This window comes from Sebastes fasciatus, chromosome 4, assembly GCF_043250625.1.
Source record: "Sebastes fasciatus isolate fSebFas1 chromosome 4, fSebFas1.pri, whole genome shotgun sequence".
Lineage (NCBI taxonomy): Eukaryota > Metazoa > Chordata > Actinopteri > Perciformes > Sebastidae > Sebastes > Sebastes fasciatus.
This window is the reverse complement of record NC_133798.1, coordinates 23,069,938-23,092,910: the sequence shown is the minus strand read 5'-3', so window position 1 is coordinate 23,092,910 and position 22,973 is coordinate 23,069,938. Positions and strand designations below refer to the sequence as shown.

Below are 22,973 nucleotides of genomic sequence, written 5' to 3'. Positions count from 1 at the left end.
CGGCATCTAGCGGTGTGGTTGCAGATTGCAACCTGCTGAGTACCGCTCCGATCACTCCTCCCTTTCCAAGATTGTGGTAACGTGAGCCGCAGAGTGTAAAACCGTGGTTTACCTCGCTCAGAGGCCATCCTTACCATAATAACACTACTTTAGGAGCAACGGAAGTCTGACGGCGGTGCCACGGTTTTGCACTCTGCGGCTCACGTTACAAGCGTGTCGGAGAACTACGGTGGCCTTCAGGTAACGTAAAAACGCGAAAGGCTCTCGCTAGATTCAGTGTTTGGTTTATCCGTTCCGTGCTACTGTAGAATAGGGGCGTAAGAAAATATTGATACACCAGAGTGTCGCGATATTATGCTTTGCGATACTGTATTGATTCTCCAAAATGCTGTCTCGATCTTTAATTAACCTCTTAAAAATCCGACAGCCCGCCGACGGACCCGGCCGCTATTATGTCTTTCCAAGATTGTCGCGGGCTTTTAAAGCTAGAGTGAAGGTACTGGCATCATATGATTCTAGAAAACCTAAGGAATCCATTGTTATCAACTATGGCATACTTGCATGTCGCGAAGGAGCCTACATAACGCTCCAAATTTACGCTAAATTTCGGCGAGGAAAAACTGACATGGCCATTTTCAAAGGGGTCCCTTGACCTCTGACTTCAAGATATGGGAAGGAAAATGGGTTCTATGGGTACCCACGAGTCTCCCCTTTAACAGACATGCCCACTTTATGATAATCACATGCAGTTTTTTTGCATGCAGTCCAAATGTGTTATTTTCACCTATACTAAAATGGTGTATTTAAATATTTCTGTATACTCTGGTCCCTAAACAGTCAGATTTTGTGTCTTTATACTATGAGGCTACTGTAAAAACATGGTGGAGAAACATGGCGGACTCTGAAGAGGACACACATTCTATGTAGATATAAAGGGCTCATTCTAAACTAATGAAAACGCAACGATTCTTAGTTTCAGATGATTACACACTAATGAAAACATAGTTATGAATATTATATTCCATTTCTACCAATAGATCCCCAGATACGTTACTCACAGTTCCTTTAACAGAATGATTGTAATAAGGGAGAAAAGAATACATCGGCGAGCTGCAGTCTTTGGCGGTAGACAGACATTCAGAGTTGGCTGCTGGCGTGGAGGCAGAAATGACTCATGTTACTGTAATTGACACATGTCTGGCACATCTATTCACCAAGGTCAGGTAAACTGTGGAAACTAGAGGAAATGATTTGGCATCCCACAAATTGTGTAACAAGCGATCGCCGGTTACGACACTGATGGAGACCTTTTGGGGGGGAAACGAAGTTCAAAAGAATCAATAGTGGAGCTGGGAAAAAGGTTCGGTTTCAACTTCAGTAACAATTAGCGTTACTGTACTGTACTGACCTTTCTGTTATTCTAACAGTATCCATGAGCCACCTAGCTACAGTATAAAAACATCCTGGTCTTTGCAGTCTTATTTCCTGTTTCCTCTGTCAGTATTAGTTCTATAGCAGCCCTTTGTCGCTTCACCGCGACTATGTAGACAGGCCTGACTGCTCTCCAATCTAAACATGTCAGCTTCACCGTGTCTTTTCCGCAGGCACAAGCAGCCCTCTGTTAGTCACCGAGGAACAAACACACGCGTAGCAAAGGAAAGCCCCAACCTCCGCCCCCCTTCGGAGTGTGAGTCCTCTCAGCTTAAAGAGCACCTCAGCATGGCTACCAGACCCTCCCAGGAGGGACCTGGTTAGTGGCCAGTATACCTGCCGAGCCCACCCGAGTCCCAGCAGAGCCCCGCAGCCGGTGGCTGATGGGCTATGTGAGAGGGCTTGTCAACACTCGCCCCGGTGAAGGAGCAGCTGGGGGTCCGGTTCAGGCAAGGGGCTCTGCCCATGGATCAGACGCCGGGGCTCCGTCTCTGTGCCTCCACGCTGGCAAGCCCTCATGAATGTTGCAGCGGAGTGCTGTGAGGTCTGCCCGGAGAGTCTGGCCTAATCCTGCGCTCCTTGAGCCATGCTGCTTCACCTCGCCACAGAGACGCCGCTTCTCATCGAGGGGGCTGAGATGTGGTCAAGCAGATGCAGATATTGAACTTCCCGGGGGCTGCGTTTTCGTCTCTTCCCGCCCCGCCAGTGTACAGTACAGAGAGGCAGGTGGGATTAGAGCACTCGGGCATCCAGCCTTCTCTCTCTCTCTCTGACTGTTAACAATCCCCGTATCGAAATCCTGTCAGCACAGTGCTTTGTGTCTTCCATTAGCATTTTGTTGTGGTGTGCATCTTGAATGGCTCGGTGCGCTTCTAGAGCCGCTCAATCTGGCAGGCGTCTTAAAAAAGGGCGATACATCCAATACTAATGAGGCTGCTTTCATACTAAAACTGCATTGGCACTTTTGTCACTTTTACAATTCGGCTTTGTTTTCCCAACCTCATTTATTTGAATCACGGCAAAGTGGTTCGCTGTTGACAAACTGACACCGGTAATAACACACATTAGAGGAAGAAATGTGCCTTATCAGTTCTGGAGAGCAGACATTACTGATTCAGTACACAGCTACGGCGTTGTAGCATTCAAATGTTATTCATGCACAGTCAGCAGGGGTGTCTCTTTTTCCTCCCCGTGGTCATTGACTTCAGCTTGTAAGCTTCCTGTTTCTGATAATTAAAGGTGAAGTGTGTGTGCGTGTGTGTGTGTGTAAATGAAAGGGAGGCTAGATCATGAGCGTGTTGCTCGACTCTAGACTCTCCTGTGTGAGTGCAGTGGTAGCCTTTGCCCTGTAGAAAGCGCTGGCTGCTGCTGCTGCCCACTCGCTGACTAAGTAAAGGCTACATTTGCATAATTATCTGTTTAATTGGCGGGCTACTGCCAGAGTACGCTGCTTTTTTTTTTGCGAGCTGTGGAAGTCCACACTAAATTTGTTACAAAGATATGGGGGTAGAGATTACAAAGCTAGCAAAGCGCCAGCTCATGGCTTTCTTCTGCTTAACCTGATAATCGTTTGTGCTCATAAACACTTTTCCGCCCACGCTGTTTTTTTTTTTTGCGAGATAATTTGCCAAATGATTTTAAAACAATCACGTTTCTCAGAAGTGACAAGAATATCCGCTATGATTTTATTTTCGGTAACATGATAAAGCCCCTAATCGGAGTGTTAGGAGGAGGCATTTACTGTAATACTAAATGCGGTTAAAGCAGCAGTGGGTAGAAATGGAGCAAATATGATTTAAAAAAAAATTATTTTTATAAAACGGTCACTATATCCTGACAGTAGTGCATGAAACAGGTAATCTGAAACAAAAATCATACGCCTCTGTGTCCTCCAGTGCTCCTTATGGCATCTGCAAGATTTTCCAGATCGGAGGAAAACAACCAATCAGAGTCGAGCTGGAAGTCTGATTGGTCTCATTTCAATGTGACACGAATAATAATAATTATGAATAGAACTTTTTAATAGTTGTGAAGGTGGTTGTGTCTCTGCTGAGCAAGAAACACATGATGGGGGTCCCATCTGCAGTTTACAGTCCAGTGACAGTGGAAAAGCATTAGTGCTCCCCCACCCCCTTTCCCGAACCCCTCACATCCCCCCCATCTCCATCCTGTTTTCATCTCCCAGGCTTCAGCTGCGGCTCCGTGTGAAATGCTCTACTGCTGAACAATTAACTGAGAGACTGTGAACTATGATTCATGTAATTAATATTTTGTGCAAAAGAAGTGGAAGAAGGAATTGAGGGAGAAAAAAACAACACATAAAGCTAATTTTAATTGAATCAATCCCTGGGAACAGGTCAGAGGAGCAAGCTGAATTTATCTCCGCTATCCCATTCCCAATTGGTCGGCGCAGACATAAAGGTATGCGTGTGATTTGTTTTTCTGAATAATGTTGTGGACACTCTGAGCCTCCCTCTGAGAGGCGGTATTCAAGCATGCACTTATCTTTTTCCTCCTCGTGCTGGCTTCGGCGTAGTGGGAAATGCAGTATTTAGGAGGAACTATGTGAGAGACTGTTGAATCAGTAACTTTGTTCCATACGACGCCGCCTCAGCTCTGCAGGGTGTTGTGCTTTGGCATGCAGTCTCTGTTTCCCTCAGTGGCGAAGCTCGCGCTCGCTCTGTGTGTAGGCTATCAGTGGTGGGTAGAGGGCTCCTTTGAAACCGACTATAGTACGAGTGTTTGTGCCCACTGCTGCTGCATTTGCTGCGCTGGGCAGCCTCTGATCAGCCTGAGCCTTGCCTGCAGAGAGCTGGCGCAGCCTCCAATCCTATTCTATGTTCAAAGGTAAAGCAGACCTCTCATAGGCCCCCCGTCTTTGATGTGCTCTTCGACACCAGAGTCGTATCTCTGCCACCGCACATCTCCTGGCAGACGACAAGAGCCAGTCCAAAAGGAAGGAGGGGAAAAAGAGAACTTAATTTGCAAGTCACACAATGCTTTTCTACAGACATGCTTCATGTTCAATTGCGGGCCCGTTTTCTTGAGCCTGTTGGTATTATTTACGAGGAGAGCACAACAACGGCAGCACAAAGTGGAGAATTAAAAGGGCTGCTGCATTTAAGCCTCCAGTGCTGGTTGGTTGAGAAGCTGAGCCAGGATTAGCGGTAGAACAATGGTTCCCTCACAATGAGCATCCTCCATATAGCATCACTGTATCTGCTGCAGATAAGGCACACCTATAAGCATCTGAATTAGACTGCATTGACTCTGTTTGTTCATCAATCTTTGGATTGTAAATGGCTCAAGTGACACGTTATGTATCATTTAATCTGGTGTACCGTCCCTTGGCTAACACTCATTTTACAAATATGGTGTGTAAATTAGCTGGAAAAATAATGCAAATGATCCGAACAAGGTGTTAAATTTAACCCGGCTTGTTATGCGGTCTGCCAAAGACGGAGCACAGAACAAATGAAATCAAATGCATTTTGCAATGCGAGAGGTATGTGACCACCGTAGCATCTCTGAGGAGTATCTGTCTTAATGATTTATACCACCACAAAGACCTCTGAGAATTAGCAGTTGAGGGTGATATTCACGGCGTCGTTTCAGCGTTGCAAATGAGCGTCCCTCGGATGCCTAATAGGAGGAAGAGGAGCTGAGAAAAGTGAGGAGATGCCCCTTTGCCGCCTTTTGTCAGGGAAATGATACCAGTCTTGAGAAAAGGGATTATGTTCCTTTGTTTCTAGTTTGCTGAGGAGACGGCCTAAACACTTCGGTTTTGGTTTTCTGAGCTATCACCTCAGCCACAAAGATGAGAAACTGAAGCTTGCGATGAAGAGTGAGTCAGTGTTCAAGGTTTATTTATTATTGGTTGTCATGAAAACAAAAGCAGTTGCTATTGAATGGACATCTTTTTCTCAGGGACACACCCACGACACTGCACTCAGCTGTGATTGTACGATGATGATGAATATACTGTAGATGAATTCACATCTGTCCTTACTATCAGTGCACTTCCTTTCTGTTTTTTCAGGGTAATATATTCACTGGATTTGTACACACTGAGTAATCAAGGTGAGGCTCAGTTTCCATCTACGCCAATACTCATTGTAAGAGCTTACCTTGCTTGCTGCTAGACAAGGTGTCATGTTGGGTTCGACCATCACAAGGGGGATTTTGAAAGAGAAAGAGATCTGCTGCGTGCCACACCCATGCTCTTTGGTGGAGTGCCCGAAACTACAGTTTTGATGTGGAAAAACACCTCGAAAAGCAGCGGTTAATCCGCTGTGATAAGCTCTTTGTCAGCTGTTCGTGTTGCAGGAACAGTCAAGAGAAGCCAATCCTTACACACACGCGCTATAGTCAGGATTATAGCAGGTTTTTGTTTGCACATTGGACACAACATTGAAATAGATCCTTCTGAATGAATGGGTCTTTGCCAAGATTGGATGCTTTGGTGAAAATATCTTCCACTCGATCTCAGGAATCGCGTGCAGAATGTGAAGTGTTATTATACAATTACAGGACCTTATGGGTATAATTTAACAGCCTCTCTTGGTTTGACGTCCTTTTAATTGCAGCTTGCACCCAAACACCATGTTCGTGTTTGTTACTGAGTGCTCCTGTTCAGATATTCAAAGTGTCACCCATCTGTGTTGGTCACCAGCAGCATGCAGAGTGCACCGGTGCAGCTCAGGATAGAGAGGAGGATGTTTACAATAGCAGACAAATAGCATCACACTAAACAGCTCTCAGGCATTTTACTCTCTCACGGAAATAACTCAAATCACAACTTGCTGTAGCTGTTTGTCAGCATGAATATGATACTGATGATAATCTGACATTTGTTCACTTGTTATGTGCCAGCTGTCATTGTTGCCTCTTCCCAGTCTCAACCTTTGCAGCTATTTGATCATCCATAAACAGCCTGAATCTGTAATAATCTACAGTTTGTGCAGTGAGATGTGACTGTGTGGTGTGTACCTGAGGTCAAGTTGAAACAATGCTTAATTTGGTCGCCTTTAAAAAAACCATTTAATTAAAAAACTGACGTCACTGCAGGAAAAAAGGCCATCAGTAAGTTTATAGTGTGTTCTGTAATGCCCCAGATGTTGGATCACCACATCTGTGGCATTGATGAAATGGAATGACATCATAGATTGTATAAAATAATGGGTGTAGTGTCTGTGATATCACTCAAGAGCTTTCTGAATGAAACTGAAGAATGGATGCCTAGTTTGTTTGTTACCAAAAAATCCAAATTTGGAAGGAAGGAAGGAAGTCTGATTAGAGCTGAGGTGGAATAAACAAGCCACAGCCTTCATAGCTGACTGACTTTTTTATGTTAACAGTGGATCAAATGAATACTTGTAATGTGAAAGAGGTCGCCCGGAGTGAATTATCGCCCGACTCTGCAATTTCCCCCTCAGCTCCATGGAGCATTTTTAGCATCTTTTCGCTAATTGATTTTGGTTTTACGGCCCATACACAGACTTAACTGTTTTGGTCAGCTCTCACCGTTCTCATCAAACTTGTTCCCAGCTGCAGCAGGCAGCTGTTTTCAACAACAAAACTGAGAAAGCTCTCATACTTAACTGTACAAGTAAGTACTAAGTGGAGACCAAAACAGACCTAAAAGGAGGTGAATATTGGATTTAAATTCACCAGGTGGACAGAAACGCAACTCCAAATGAATGCTAATATTGCTCCATGTTGGCTGCAGGGCTCAACAATAAGGATTGCCCGCTTGCTCAGGGCAAGTTAAATGTCAAGTCGGGCTAGTATATCAAGCAACTCACTTGTCCCATTGGGCCCGATTGGGCATGTGGTAAAAAATAATTAAATACAATGTTTTGTTCGGAGCTGATTTTGGAAGTAGCTAAGGAGTGAGCCATCGCCCTTCCTTGTGCGGCGTTATTTAAGCGGCGTTAGAGAATGTGGGCAAAACTCCAGATTAATTTAGTTAAATAAAGATTTAACATGACAATTCATTTTGGTGTTTATTGTTATTTGATAACTGCTAATAAATATAACAATTGCATAAGGAATTGTTCAACTTTTAAAAGTGAGTATATGGAAATGTTATGTTTACAGCTTGGTCTGCTTCCCCCAAGTGGCCCAAAATGTTTTATTATTGCAGGTTTAATATCTTCGTAGTGCAGCATTGATTCTCGAAATTACCCTCAACGCACACAGTAGCAGAAAATTGCAACTAGAAATACTCAATTCATGGTTTTGTTTTGAGGAGCCGAAGGATTTGAGTTGACCTCAGTACAGTCAGATTCTAGCGGCCAGGAAATGAAGCACTGGCTATATTGCGGTGCAGCAGCGGTAGCTCCAAGAAGTGATCACACAAGGTGATAAAGGACTTTGGGGCTTGAAGGGTAAAATTTCAGTCCAACAATAAGCAGTGCACTTCTATTCAACGTAAGTGAATATTAACTTTCTCTCTTCCTCCCTGTGCACTTTCTCAACACTTCCATCTTGCTTGATATAAAGTATACAGTACTTTAGAGAATAACTTAATTTGTTTTGCCATCGGTTTGTTTTCACGATGAGGGTGAAATAAATTAGATACGCAGGTGTAAAATTTGTCCAGTGATCAAGTTTATTGACTTTCCAGCATGCTCTTGTATGCGCAACAATCAACATAACCGCAAATAATGTGAAGAGTTACCCCTCTACCACATCTCCTCCATCTATTTTATTACCTTATAATCTCCTGGACAGAGTGGAGCTTTGCAGCGACCAGCGCGTTTAAACCCTTTGGAACCAATTGTAGGAGAAAGGCTGTCTTGGGATGCCCTCAGTGGAGAGCAGCTAGGCTCATTAGTTAAATCCCCACCGTGGGCTAATACAGCCCTCTAGGAGCGAAGGAGAGAGGGGGAGAGAAGAAGACATTTCTTTGACTCCTTCTCAGGGGTTTCTTTCCCACATTTTTTCCTGCATGCATCAGCAGCTAAGAAGGTGATGCACGTCGCCGGTTTTTGAAGCCGCCTTCAGCGTTCTATTGAAGCCCTTTTATTGTGGGGGTTTCACAGCGCTGGGTGATGTGCTGGTTGGTGGTCAGATGTGATGAATCCATCACGATCAAATGGTAAATAAAAAATACAAAAATTATTAAAAAAAAGAAAAAGCTCTCTCCTTGAACTTTTCACTTTGAGAAGGCCCAGTCCAGCCCGGAGGATTACTGACACTGACCAGAATAGCCCCAAGTTTCTTCAAAATGTGGCGTACACATGCATGCAATCTGACCTTTTCCATTAGTAAGTGAGAGTAAAACTCTTGTTTTGTTCATAATGATTGGGGAACTGGAGGCCACAATGCAGGCAGGTCCCCACTTAACCAGAATTTATCTTTTTGGCAGTAAGAGGAGGGGTTTTGAGTGCTGTTATCTATGGCCTCCCCCTTGAACAAGTAAACAGCCCATTTATTATTAACTCAGGTTTAAGGTAGAGCATTAATCCTCTCTGACAGTTTGCCTACTTGTTAAGGCAGCCAGTTCTTCCTCCACAGCAGATGGCTTTCAGCTGCTGTTACTCTACTACGCAGCCCCGCCAGATAAGAACCCTCCAAAGTTTGTGCTTTATTGTCTCGATCGGCAATGAGTTAATGGGAGGCAATTACACTTATCGGTTTTAAAGGTGGAACTCTTTGGAAAAATCAAGATACCGCGGAGACCGTTCATCAAAAATACCCCGTCACATGTGTTATTCATTTTGGGGATTTTGAACAATCCCTCAAAGATATTTCATCTCCAGCTGATTTTTTTCCTCAATTGAAACGGTCCCTTCAAGCGCACTTCATCATAAATTTGAAGCACTATCCCATCGGATGACAAAGTTTGGCACCTTCTCCACTTTCCCTGCTGTTGCTGTTGATAATTGCACAAGAGCTCCCGTAGAGCCAGCTGTCGAAGTGTGTCCTGATTTGAACTCGCAAACTGAGTCACCCGAGACTGGCTCGTCGGCTTTCTCGTCGACTTGTCTGCACAAAATCCCTTTTTATTACAGCGGGCCGGTAGGACGTCTCAACCATTCAACACATCCAAGATTGTTAAGTAAAGATATTGTCGTCCACGTTATAAAGAGAGCACCTCTCTAGCCCTGCTACCGTGTTCTCATTCGACCCTACACTTCAGTGTAAATACAGGTCCTGGCTGAATGTTTGTGCTTACAGGGATGATTTTATGGTTGGTTGGAAAGAAGCAGTGTTGTGGAGAATATAAGGGTTGCCTTTTCTATTTTATCAGCGAGTATGCCTGGGACTCCAAACCAGGGAATTCTATCAGCAGACAGGTTAAAAAGGCAACACAGACTTTAGTACACTGAAGAAGGGGATATCTGTTTGCTCTCCATCAACACTGGAGCACATGAATCAATGGAGGCCTGTGGGAATCAAGTGTGAAGCTGGGAGAAGAAGAGGCGAGGGAGGGAGAGAGAGGGAGGGAGTACTTTCCGACTTGAATGCCCTGTCCCTTTTTTTTTGAGTAGTGGTAGCACTCCCTGTGTGACGAGTCCTCTGTGAGGAGAAAAAAGTTCCCCGTTTTCTGCCTGTAAGAGCGAAGACAAGAGCTGACAGCAGAACTAATACTAATAGTTTATAGCTTGGAACTCTGAATATCTGTGAACTATAGTCGGTCTTGTCTTCAGCTACTCCAACATCTGGCTCACAGTTTTTTCTTTTCCAGCATTCAGTTTACTTAAGTGACATAAGCTGTGCAGCAAAACGATCAAAATGAGACACTGCAGAGACACTTAAACACCTGATGCAGCCGAGCAAGCCTGACTGTTATGGAATATGCAGGTTAAAAATAACTGAATGGGATAAAACTACACAGATCGCGTTTCTACAGAGTATCTATACACGTTTTCTTTCTGGAGTATCTATACATTTTTTTTTTTTCTGTGAATCTCAAACAAGGCGCACAGCAGTAGTGCTAGAATAAAGAAATTGTTTGATTTTAATGAACGCAGCTCTAATTCCCTCTTCGCCACTGATTATGAAGGAGGAAATGTATCCGACCACTGCTGAGATAAATCAGCAGGCATAAAGAGGCGCGTGAATTACGACACGGAGATAATTCTGTCATTCTTTTCGGCTGTTTCACACGTTCATCACTGCTCTTTTGGTTTCGGAGACGGAACGTGAATGTTACACAATAGGGTATCTGGTTCAATTAAGCAACTTTTTCCGACTGAAATGTACTTTCTCTAAGCCACTATAACACTTCTTCAATACTGCTGTATTCAGCATTCATGCCATGGCAAATATAGAGGATTGTCTTGTACAAACAGTTTTTGCCCCAAAATTGGGTCTTTTCCAGCTGGTTTGAAGTTATTCATTCAGAAGTGCCGTGGTATTGCGAGCACATAACGGAGAAGGAAAAGAAAGATTTGCTGGAATCACCAGCCATCCAAATGAAATGGAATATCTTATTTTGTGGGCATGCTTAATTTGGATTAACCATATGAAAGCAATTAAACGGAGGCTTCCATTTATGGGATGGCGGGAACAGAAAATGTCAATTTAACTGTTACCACTGGAAAGTATGAAATAAGACGGAGAGTCTTGTAACCACGCTCTGCTCCTATTTCAGCAGTGTGTGTGTGTCAGTCTGAAGCCGTGTCTGCACACAGCACAGACGCTGCTCTGATGTCACCAGCAAGGTCACATAGAAGGCACTACATCCTCCCATTCAGCTCCAGGTTTCACCACACCCCTGAGCAGCCAGACCTGCACGCTACAGCCAATGAGTGGATGAGTGTTTCTGTTTGTGTGTGCATGCCTCTCTCTCTACTTGTGTGTGTTTTAAAGAAAGAGACAGAACGAGAACTTGAATTTGCATGATCGTATTCACAACAAATGTGACACACCGACAGCGTGTGTGTGTGTGTGCAGGCGAGACAAAGACTGTTTACATGCACACCAGGGCACACTTACATCCGATGATGTCGCTCATAACCTCAGTCTCAAACTGTGATACCGTGTTTATGTGCCGTGGCAGCTCGCCACGGTGAGATCATTACCCACCATGCTAAATATATTTGTAAAATAATTGTGTTTATACTCTAAACGGCAGCATGGTAAATGTGTGGCGCTATGCGTGCCACAGGCAGCGGGTTTCCTCATTGTCACCTCAGATTCACCTCAGCTTTTAGGCAACAACATGAGAGGCACCTGTAGAAGAAGCAACACATGAACATTAAGTTACTAGTAAATAGTGGGGGGTGAAACTAACAATTTTTTAATTTAACAATTATATTTTAATCAATTAAACATGTCCAATTTGTACTTAACATTTTAAGGACTGCACATTTATGGTAGTTTTAATTAATAGGATCAACATATTTAATGATTTATCAAGTTCTATATTGATTAATTGTATGTCTTTCAACTAAGAAATGAGCCACTGCTGCAGTGTTATGTGCAATACCAAGCATTATCAGTTGAGGCACGTGTGTGATCCTCTGTGTCATTCCCTTATACTTAAAACTGTTGTTTTCATTATTGGGACATTTTAGGGAGGTTTTTTTTTTTTCCAATGGGTGCAGGCAACACAACAAGACTAAACAGGTAGTGGAGAAAGCTCGGTAAACACAGGGTGAATAATATCATCCTTTGTGTTATTCTGCTTTCCTCAGTATAAAGTATGATACTATTTTAATGTAGAGAGTTTATTAAAAGCTGTGGCGAACTTCTATATTTTTCTTATAGTGTCAACATATCCCCTGAAAAGACCAAAACCAACAGTGTGTCAATAATACTTTCTGACTTCCCTACCCTGTCCCTGATTAGCCCCGAGCTCATTCGTTCCTACTGAAGGTGTAAATCTCGGATTGGAAATGGATCACTAATATATACTTTTTGGCTTTACAAAAGGCTTAATTATTTCCCAAAACATCTGTGCACTTCATTGTTGGGATATGTTGACAATAGGAAAAAATACAGAACATCACCAAACTTATCTTTTAAGACATGTCACAAATGTTCTGAAGGAAATCCTTTCTCAAGACAAATATTGTAGCTTTAGGCTGAACAATTGAATCCAGCTCCTGGTGCCAAAATGACCAGATGATAAATTGTATTAAGTGTAACATGGGGAAGTTACAAGCCCACAAAAGGAATCTTTCACTAGTAAGAGTGACTTCATTTAAAATAATTCTGGCAATAATTGTTAGACTTGATTCAGTGCTTGAAAGGTTGATTTATATCAGGGTTCAACTGTCGAAGGTAACGTCATAATAACATGTTAACGCAAATTTGTTTTAACGCCACTAATTTCTTTAACGCATTAACCTAATTGATCTTTCGGAGGTTGTAGCGGGCTCAGTTTTAAAGCTAAGGTGAAGATACTGGGATCATATGAAACAAGACAACCCAAGGAAGCTTGAAGGAGGTTAAGTAACACTAAATTTTGCCGAGGAAAAACTGGCATGGCCGTTTTCAAAGGGGACCCTTGACCTCTGACCTCAAGATATGTGAATGAAAATGGGTTATATGGGTACCCACGAGTCTCCCCTTTACAGACATGCCCACTTTATGATAATCACATGCAGTTTGGGGCAAGTCATAGTCAAGTCAGCACACTGACACACTGACAGCTGTTGTTGCCTGTTGGGCTTCAGTTTGCCATGTTATGATTTGAGCATATTTTAATGCTAAATACAGTACCTGTGAGGGTTTCTGAACAATATTTGTCATTGTTTTGGGTTGTTAATGGATTTCCAATAATAAATGTATACATACATTTGCATAAAGCAGCATATTTGCCCACTCCCGTGTTGATAAGAGTATTAAATACTTGACAAATCTGCCTTTTAAGGTACATTTTTAGCAGATACAAAATGTGTGATTAATTTGCGATTAATCGCGATTAACTACAGACGATCATGCATTTAATCGTGATTAAATATTTTAATCGATCGACAGCCCTAGTTTTTTTTTTAACTTCCCCAAAATCCATTTTTACTTGCCCCTAAACAAATTGTTTTATTTATTAGTGGTTATCAAATAACACTAAAGACCACAGTTAATTGTCATGTTTAATCTTTATTTAAGTAAATGAATCAGGAGTTTCTCCCACATCCTCTAACACCATCCAACTAAACTCCTGTTTCCAAGATAATTAAAATGCTTGCTTGCGCTTCAGCTCATTAACTTTGTCTTTACGTTCTGCCATTTTTTCTCTCGAGTGCCCGATCGGTACTGCACATGTGCAACGAGAAGGAAGCAACATGGCTCACTCCTTAGCTACTTCCTATCATCTGCTCCGGAAAAAATTATGTGTTTAATTCTTTTTTTCCACTTGGTAAAGCCGACGGGCAAGCAGGCATGGGTTTTAATGTACCATTGTTGCAGTTCAAGAATAAGAGAAGCTTTGGATTGTGTATATTTACATGCTGTAGATGGAAATATACAGTATGTACATGACCAAATGCTGTGCTGTAAGTAACACAGGATGCAAAAACTTAAAAAAAAATTCACATTTATTTGTGATGCTTCTGTTACCACATAAGAACGTAACACTAAATACTACAAATTTGAATTCTATGAGGTTAAATATCTCGTGCTCTGCAAAGACACGGTTGTGTCCTTCAGCTTCTGCAGCTTACTCATCCAAATCAACACTCTACAGCCACTGAGTGCATTAGAGTGTCGGCTGTACACGTGTGAATGTGTCAGGAGAGATGCAGACTGAATTTGTGAGGCAAAGTGCATGAATGTGTGACACCAAGTGTGAGTGTAAATGTGTGAGAGTGAAAAGGTAGAGAGGATGCATGTGTTTCAGTGTTTGTGCAAGGCTGTGTGCGCATGTGTACATACTTGTCTGTATACAGTATAGTGTGTGTGTGTGTGTGTGTGTGTGGGCCTGCTCTACACTGCGCTGGGGGCCAAAACACTAGAGATTGCTTTGATCTGGATTCTCTGTGTCTCGTCCAATCACAATCATGTCACCAACTCCCCACGGCGGGAGCGACTCATTCATGGTGCAGAGAGGAGACCCTCCTGCATGTTATTACTTTATATACACTTCATTTTACAAGAACTATGCTCACAAAATGGCTTCATCCATATCCTACAGAAGCCTCACAAACCTAACGGACAAAAGGATGCACACGCAACCAGATGTGTTTAGGAGCATTTAGGAGCATCTGCAACGGTCAAACAGTAAAACAACCAAAGTAGGAGAAAAGTTGAGGCAGGTTTTTGTGCAGTGGAGTCTGTCACTCAGAGGAGAGGTATGTCTTGGTAATAGGAGAGCTGTTAACTTGCTCCCAGAAACTGGAAGGAAGAATTTAACAACCTACAACACTGAAATATTCATGTCCAGTCGACACTTCAATCATCCTCGGAGGTCCTTTTGAAATCTGTCCTGTATTTAATGGTGCTATTGATAACATTGATAACATTTCAGCCACTAGATGTCTCATGCTACCTCCCCCGTTCCACTGCATTTACTTCACAACAACTCATTGCCAGGCACTTACCGTCAATCTATCTCAGCCATTTATTCGTTTTTTGTCCACACTAAATGATGAGCCAGAGATACCAATGTGGTTATACTATTGGCACATAAGCCTTTTTAGAATTGGGAACCAAACGTCAGATATCTTCCACAGAGATGAACAAAACGTTCATTTTGGACCTGGCAAAATTTTGAAAATGATTAATTCACAATCATAAGCATTTTTTTTCCCCAGGAAAAGCCATACTTTTATTTGGCACCTTCCTAAAAGCTCTGTGGATGTATTATTTACAAAAAAAATGTCTACATAAAAATGCTATCAATAAGACCTTTAACTAACCTTTAACTAACCTTTGTCCTGTTGCCCTGATGCAAACGTTGCCTTCTTCTGATATCTGAATTGAAAACAAAATTAAATTTTTCCAAAAGGTAATGCCCATTTCAAATATTTTCTTTAATTTCAATAATTCCTTTAACTGATGATCATTTTAGAGCTGCAGCGATTAATTGATTGTCAACTATTAAATACATTGCCAACTATTTTGATAAAGCACTAAATAAGTAAATAATAATAATCATTTTAGTAATACAAATAATCTGAAATTCGAATATATTCTATGACCGTAAACAGAATATATATATATATATAATAGTTATGGACAAAACAAGATGTCATCCTGGGCATTTTTCACCATTTTCTCACATTTAAAGATCAAACAACTAATCGATTAATCAAGAAAATAATTAACGAATTAATCGACAGTGGAAATAATCATTAGTAGCAGCCCTAGATCATTTATCTTAAATTGATATATATATTTTTTAAAATCTCATTATAATGCTTTTAATGCAAGAGACAATACATGTCCTGACTGCAGGCTACAGGAATGAGTTTGTATCCACATTCAAAACACATTAGACCAATGTAGCTGCCTCAATGTGAAAGCACAGAGCAGTATTAGTTTAGATGGCTGTTAAAGTTAGATGAAAAGACATTATAATCAGAATGGATTAGGGAATTTAATATGTCTTCCTTCTGGCTGTTTTGAAACTGCAACAGTGCTAAGGATTCCTCTTAGTCCAGCTATGATTTGTCTCTTGAAACAGTATGGATGTAGCCCAAAGGGTCTGGCCTGTGAGCATAAATAAAAGACAGTTTAATGCACGTATAAATTGTTGTTGTACAGTAACTTCAACTCACCAAAATGCAAAGGAGATAGAACAGCACTAGCCTTAAAGTATATCATGTATAATTTATTTTATGTTGGAAAGTAGCCTTTCCCATCGTTAACACAGTGAATTCCTCTTAGCTCGAAGCTGGAAAATGGTGGAGCCTCTAAGTGCATTTATATCCCCCGCTTTTATGTACATTTTCAATTTGAGCATAGAAAAACCTGACTGGAAACCTTGGAAATTACAAAAAAAATAAAAAATGAAATATCACCAAAAACGTTGTGGTGGAAAGGTTGGTGTATCGATAAAAGGAAAATGTGACAAAGGATAATGGAAACAAACTGTTAAACTGTAGCAAATAAACCATGATTTACATGAAGCATGTGACCTAAACATCACAAAAGATTCCGCTCCACCGAAGAGACGACAAAATGGTGGATGGACCCGATGAGGAGGCTGTAACCTCCCTCAAATTAATACATGAAACCTCCTCGTCTTCTTTCATAGTTTATTGACACCCTGAATTGGTGCCACCTGCTGTTGATTTAAATGTGGTTTCAGATTACAACCAACTGAATACACTTCTGCTGTAACATGAGCCGCCAAATGCAAAACCGCGGTAACCGCATTTGCCTCGCTCAGAGGCCATCCTTACCATAATAACACTACTTTAGGAGCTACGGAAGTCAGACGGTGGCTGGCGGTACCACAGTTTTGCACTCTGCGGCTCACATTGACGCAGTTTCACAAGCATGTCGGAGAATTACGGTGGCCTTCAGGTAACGTAAAAGCGTGAATGTGTCTCTCTAGAGCCAGTGTTTGGTTTGTCTGTTCTGTGCTACTGTAGAAACATGGCGGACTCTATGAAGAGGACCAGCTCCCTTCGTTTTAAGCTAACGAAAACTCAATGATTCTTAGTTTCAGGTGATTAGATTCAATCTTTTCACTCTGTTATTTTTTTTCACACAGTACACACAGGCCCGAAATATACACATGCACAAACAGGAGCTCCGCCCCGTTGCCCAAGAGTCAAACTGGCATCATTCCATCCACCGGTTCACACTCAGCACTTGGTCCATGCTAGGACTTGAACCAGCGACCCTCCGGTTCCCAAGCCAAGTCCCAATGGACTCAGCTACTGTCCGCTTATTGATGCACTTAGGGAGCGAAGGCTGGCCCGTGTTTTCCGTTCCAATAGAAGAGCTACTGCAGCTCAAATTGTTGAAAAAGTTAACGCTGGTTCCGATTGAAAGGTGTCAGAACACACAGTGCATCGCAGTTTGTTGCGTATGGGGCTGCGTTAGCCGCTCAGGGTGCCCATGCTGACCTAATGTTATGGCTGATCGGTGTATGTATTTTGTATATACAGTTCCCTTTGTTAACACCTTATCTCGAACACCGGACGTAGTCACACATGTACAGTATCCTTCCGCTAACTTCACAGAGTACGTCGCTACCTCTCTCCCCCGTTAGGTCCGTCATCTTTATACATCCATGGTCAGCTCCATCGGGGCCGTTTCAATGCATTTAACATAAATATCAGTATATGGGTTCTACTGTTGCACCATCGTCCGTTTTGACCAAGGAGATGCGAGTGATGGCTGGCTTGACCGCACTTACAATAACGTTTCCTGTCCCTGACAGAGTTAGCATGCAGCTTTAGCCGTGATGTCTAGCTCTGCTTTTCCTGGCAATGTGTGAAACCACTTTGGGTTTAAAATGTGAGGGTGCAAGTCGTATCCACGTGGGCCCTCCGCCGTTTTCCGCTCTGTCTTATTTGCTGGTTTCTGCTCGCTACGGCCGGCCGGCTGCGGTTTGTTTTGGTGACAGATACAGAACGGATATGATGTCACGTTACTCAGACTACAACAATAAAAGCGGTAACTCCCTTCTACCTATGCAGAGACTCAAATGAAGCAAATATATCAATCATTGCATTTCAAAATCGTGAAAAATGAAATCGCGATACATAGGTGATTTTTCCCCCACCCCTACAAAACTACATAGCGCCATCTGGTGGCCAATACACAACATTACATTTTTCAAAAAGAGCAGTGCAACGTTAGGTGGCCCAAAATCAAATTGATAGTTAAATGCCAATTCATGTGACAGAGTTGGTCATTGATTAAGTAAAGCATGCAGCACGCAGGACTTACATTGATACATCTGTGCAGTATTGCCATTTTTATTTGGATGAACTATAATCATGGCACAGCAGTCGTATTTCCTTTGTTGTTTAAGTTTCAGAAAGTGTCACTTTGCTTCTGCAATTATATATTTTTGTTGAATTTAGGCAGAAGAGTAATAGGAGAGTCCAGAGAGTGACAACCTGGCAGAAAGACAAATTTGTTGATAACTGGAGCTGACACTGAGTGATGGATCTGCTCCCATTACCTCTTTGAATTGAAATACACGTCTCGTGTCATTTGTATTCATTGCAACTGCAACCCTTCAAGATAAAAAAAAAACAACTGTTACATTACGTGACATTAGTTATTGGTTTTCAAATTGGTTTGAATAAAAAATATATGGCATGCAACTTCTAATAGACCTCAAATATCAATTACATAATAAGCTATAATCACATAACCTTTATTGCAAGCATAATAATACATGATTTGTGCTTTTATTATTTAGAACACAGGAAATGTTGTGATTGTACACTAAGTGAATTAAGCACTGTTAAGCTGTGAAGCATGTCATCAGTGTGTGTTTGCACATGAAGCTATAACATTGATGATGAAACAGCGAAATAAACTGATGCTCTGTCCAAGCGCTGCATTAGGCCTTTTTATTGGACTCATATTATATGATCACAGGAGAGCAATAGCCTGGAGCAAATTGATTAGTTCAAAGAGGCAGCGGGTGAAAATGGTCCAAACACCTGTCTGACACAAACAGCTTTTGCCCACTAGTGTTTAAACATGTGGGGGTAAAGAGCTCAGGAAACGGAAAATGCAAATAAAACAATGATGCCTTCTCCCTGCTTTGCAAAACAGTGAGGGCTTGCATCTGTGGGAGGGGTGGGATGTCTAACAAGAACTAATGCTGTTTATGAAAGCAGAGTTTTTGCATCTAATCACAATGTCTATTCCCATGGGCCCGCTAGTTCTTCATGCTTCCCTTCAGACTGGTAGAGCACCTCTCTTCCAGGAGCGCTGTATTTTTAGGATGTTGTGAAGCTTCCTCAGCTGCATACAGAATGAGATGCTCGCCTTTAGGGGGATGTCGAGTTTGAAGATGATGTCCTTTGGATTTGATTAATTCAGTGAGGGAGAGAGAAGCTGTCCCCGACTCAAAATAGACTCCCTTTAAATGACTATATTGCTGTTGTTTTCTTACTTTTCGCTGTTTGGTCTCTTTGCCACTTATCAGCGCGTCGCGACAGGAAGCGCACAGAAAAATAAATAAGTTGTAGGGCTATCAGTGACGGGAGCCTGTTTATGAGTGCTTGTGTGCACATGCACTGTGTTTTACATGAGCACGGTAGAAAATGCTCGGCACAGTAAGGCCTGTCGTCTTTTTTTTTTTTCCTCTCCTCGTTCCTCTCTACGACGCTGCTGTTGTCTCCGCTGCTGCCACGCGTGTCCAGAGCGCTGCCTTCTGAAGATTGCCATCAAGGCCTATACCTCTATTCAAACCTGATTCACATGTAGTTTATTTTGTATGATGTGTAAAGGAAATATTAAGTACAGGTTGTATTGAAAACGGTAGAATGCAGTTAGTCATTTATTTCAGAGTGGTCAGAGGAAAAAAAAAAACATGCTGAAATAGAAGTGTGTTTTGTGGTCGTGGTAAATTGTCCAGCTGAATGAACCATTCTGGCTGTAAATTGGAGATTTTAATGTCAACGAAACGGTCCACAGATGTTTAACTGTACACACTGAGAGTCATTTCTGCAGTAAGTAGTAGTCCACAAGAGCTTTGTAATAGATATGTCATCCATCGCATTTATCAGTAGCTGCCATTACTTAAAAAAACTCAATTCCCCTGAAAGACTACAATGAATCTTCAAAAACCATGTGTACCAAATCCGGTTGGGCTACAACGTGTCAATCATGTACTTAATATTCCTGCTCATTTAGCATCTTGAAGAGAGATTAATGACACGAACAATCTCTACAACAATCCCCCAAAGATGAAAGAACGTTCAAACAAAAGCACACGCGCTACAACTTTGATTTAGCGCTTTAATACAATGCTAATTAGATCACATGCAGTGTCTCCTCATGAAATCTGCTCCTGTCGTCTAATTATAACGGCCAGATATGCCGTAATGGGACACATGTATTTTAAATCAAAGCGGTTGTGTGACAGAGAAGGGTGATGGTGGGGGGAAAGTAGGCGCCGCGTACGGACGCCGTGGACATTGGCTTCGTCTTGTCCGTCAAGTTGTGACAATGCCACCCTATGGCTCGCTCCTTAGAGGAGAGGATGCTGCCGCTGGCGGGGTGGGAGGGCTAATTGTGTGTCTGTATGACTGGTGTGCAGCCCCGGGATGACTAATGAAGAATCCTCAGCTTTTGAACACGTCGTTCACCTCCTTCAGCACTAATTAATGGCTCATCGGAGGAGGACTGAATTTCACCCCAGCCTTTCTCACCTATTATCCACTACTTTAACATAGGCCCCCTCTGCATACTAAGCGTGTATTAAAGCAGCCCGAGTAATGTAAAGCCTCCGCTGAAAGTCTTCTTCCCGCAAAGTGTGTTTTTCTAATGAATTAAAGATGGCTTCCTTGCTCTCTGGCTGGTAAACACTGCTGTTTGCCGCATAATCAGCATACAGATTTATACAAATGAGTGCCATGGTTAAACTCAAAATTCAGATAATGGTTGGAAGTGAAAGATGTTAAAAACAGTGGATGCCGCCGTACACTCGCAGCTCTTAATCACTGTCAACTTTTGTACTTGTGCTCCGTCTTATCAGGCGTTAGGAGCGATCATACATCCTGTTTTATATTTCCAGGAGATGTTTACTCGACTACAAATCCTTCTCAGGGTGTGGCAGTGTGTGGGCCTCTGTGAATGGGGTTTATCTGCACCAACGGGCGACCTTCCGTTGTGCCGGGTTGATACGGGGGCCGTGAGCTGACTGTCGGAGAGAAAATCACAGCTGGGAGTGGGAGACTAGTTCCTGATCTGACAAAAAAACAGCAGCTGATGTGAAAATGGCTCAATTAGGGCAGCCATAAACTCGTTAGGGCCCACGTCGTGCCCGCCTGGGCCAGGAGCTTTTTTTATTTGCCGCTGCGGTTAATATTGCTTCAGCACATTAAAATGTGCGGTTGATGGGCGCTCAGGAGCCCGGGTTGTGTCAGAGAGTGCTCTCCTGGTGGACACTTAAACAAAGAATGAGCCGACTCCACTCCCTCAGCAGAGGCACAATTACCAATGCTGTTTTTCCTGGGGAGAGAACAAAACATGGTGCGGCGCTCAGGCTTTTTTCCTACAGGCTAATAGAAGGGTTTCACTCCTTCAGTTATACAGCTGGTGTCAGCAGTACAATACGCTATCCGGTAGCCACGGATCAAAGCAATAGTCTTAAATCATGGGTTTTGGCGTTGACAGGCTGTAACAATAAGGGTCCTTTTTCCTTCCACGTCTGTCTGCCAAACAACTGAAGTAAGCACACCTTTTCTCATGCAGAGCCAAGATGTACACAGACAGATGATCACAGTGGCGGTTGGGCAGCCGATAGCACTATCCTCCGGCTGCTGCTGCCCACGTTTGTGTCTCTGACAATTAGACTCCGGGCTGACAAGGGAGCACGGTTCAGCCACTGTGTTAAGAGACTTTGTCAAATGTGTAGCCCATCAAAATGCACGGGCGGCCCCAGCTGAAGTCAGTCATCCCCTATTAACGATGGCCCTATTAGCTCCTCCCGTGACCTGTGAGCTGGGAAATGAGAGGCGTGGAGGTGCAGTCATTTATATAACCAATGTCAGGGTGCGTCGGACATGGACACCCCTCATCTCCCCGCGCCTCATCAGCCTCTCTGATCAGATGGGGATGCATAATACATCAGACGGCCAGTAAGTGGAGGAAAGACATTCATCACTGTCCACCTTTCAAATTAGATCCCACAGACGTGGCAATCAGTCAGATGCATCAGTATTCAGGCCCGGATGAAGGCTCTCCTGCAGAGACGTCCCCTCCATTACAGCTTTACAAACCTGACTTTAGTGTAACAACTGCTCTCGCTGCATAATCTCTACTTCAAACAATAGTGTTTTCCCCTACATTGACTTTTACTCCAAGGTGTTAACGTGCCACTTTGATTGTCTGTAAAGATTTATGGATATGGTAGTCAGAGGGAGGCGAAGAGACTTCCAGGAGAGTGTTTGTGTCTTACAAGCTTGTCAAGGAGATGAGACATTATCTATACAGTATAGGGCCTATGTAGTCCAGACATATGAAAGTTTAAATGTTTCCCATCCCATGTTTTTGATTTATTTTCAGAACTTGTCTGTAACCCCACCAGATTAGGACCTAAATTGTCTAATATCGGTTATGAACGTATGACATATAACTTTGGGAATCTATCACAAAAGTATGTAAAGTTTGGTGATCTTACAAAGTCCTTATGGTCACTTGGGTTTATGTATTTATATTTTTTATTTATTTAAAAAAAAGATTACTATTATTACTTATTATTATTTAATAAAAGTTCAAATGTATTTTATTTGCATTTTTATTTGTTATTATAATATTTCATTATTATATATATATATTTTAAGGTATTTATCTATTCATTTTATATATATATATTTGTTACGGGTGGGGGGTTCTGTTGGTTCATTGTGTTTTTGTTTTTTTCTTTGTCATCCTTCAATTCCCTTGGTGTTTTGTACCTTTTTTCAATATCGATTGTGGTGCCGTTTTTACATTATACA

The 22,973-nt window shown here is 42.3% G+C and overlaps 1 protein-coding gene across 1 annotated transcript in view; it reads left to right on the top strand.

Annotated features, from left to right (window-relative positions):
- Positions 1–22,973, top strand: part of roraa (RAR-related orphan receptor A, paralog a) — a 207,591-nt gene that overhangs the window by 35,374 nt on the left and 149,244 nt on the right. The gene's annotated exons all lie outside the window — the stretch shown is intronic.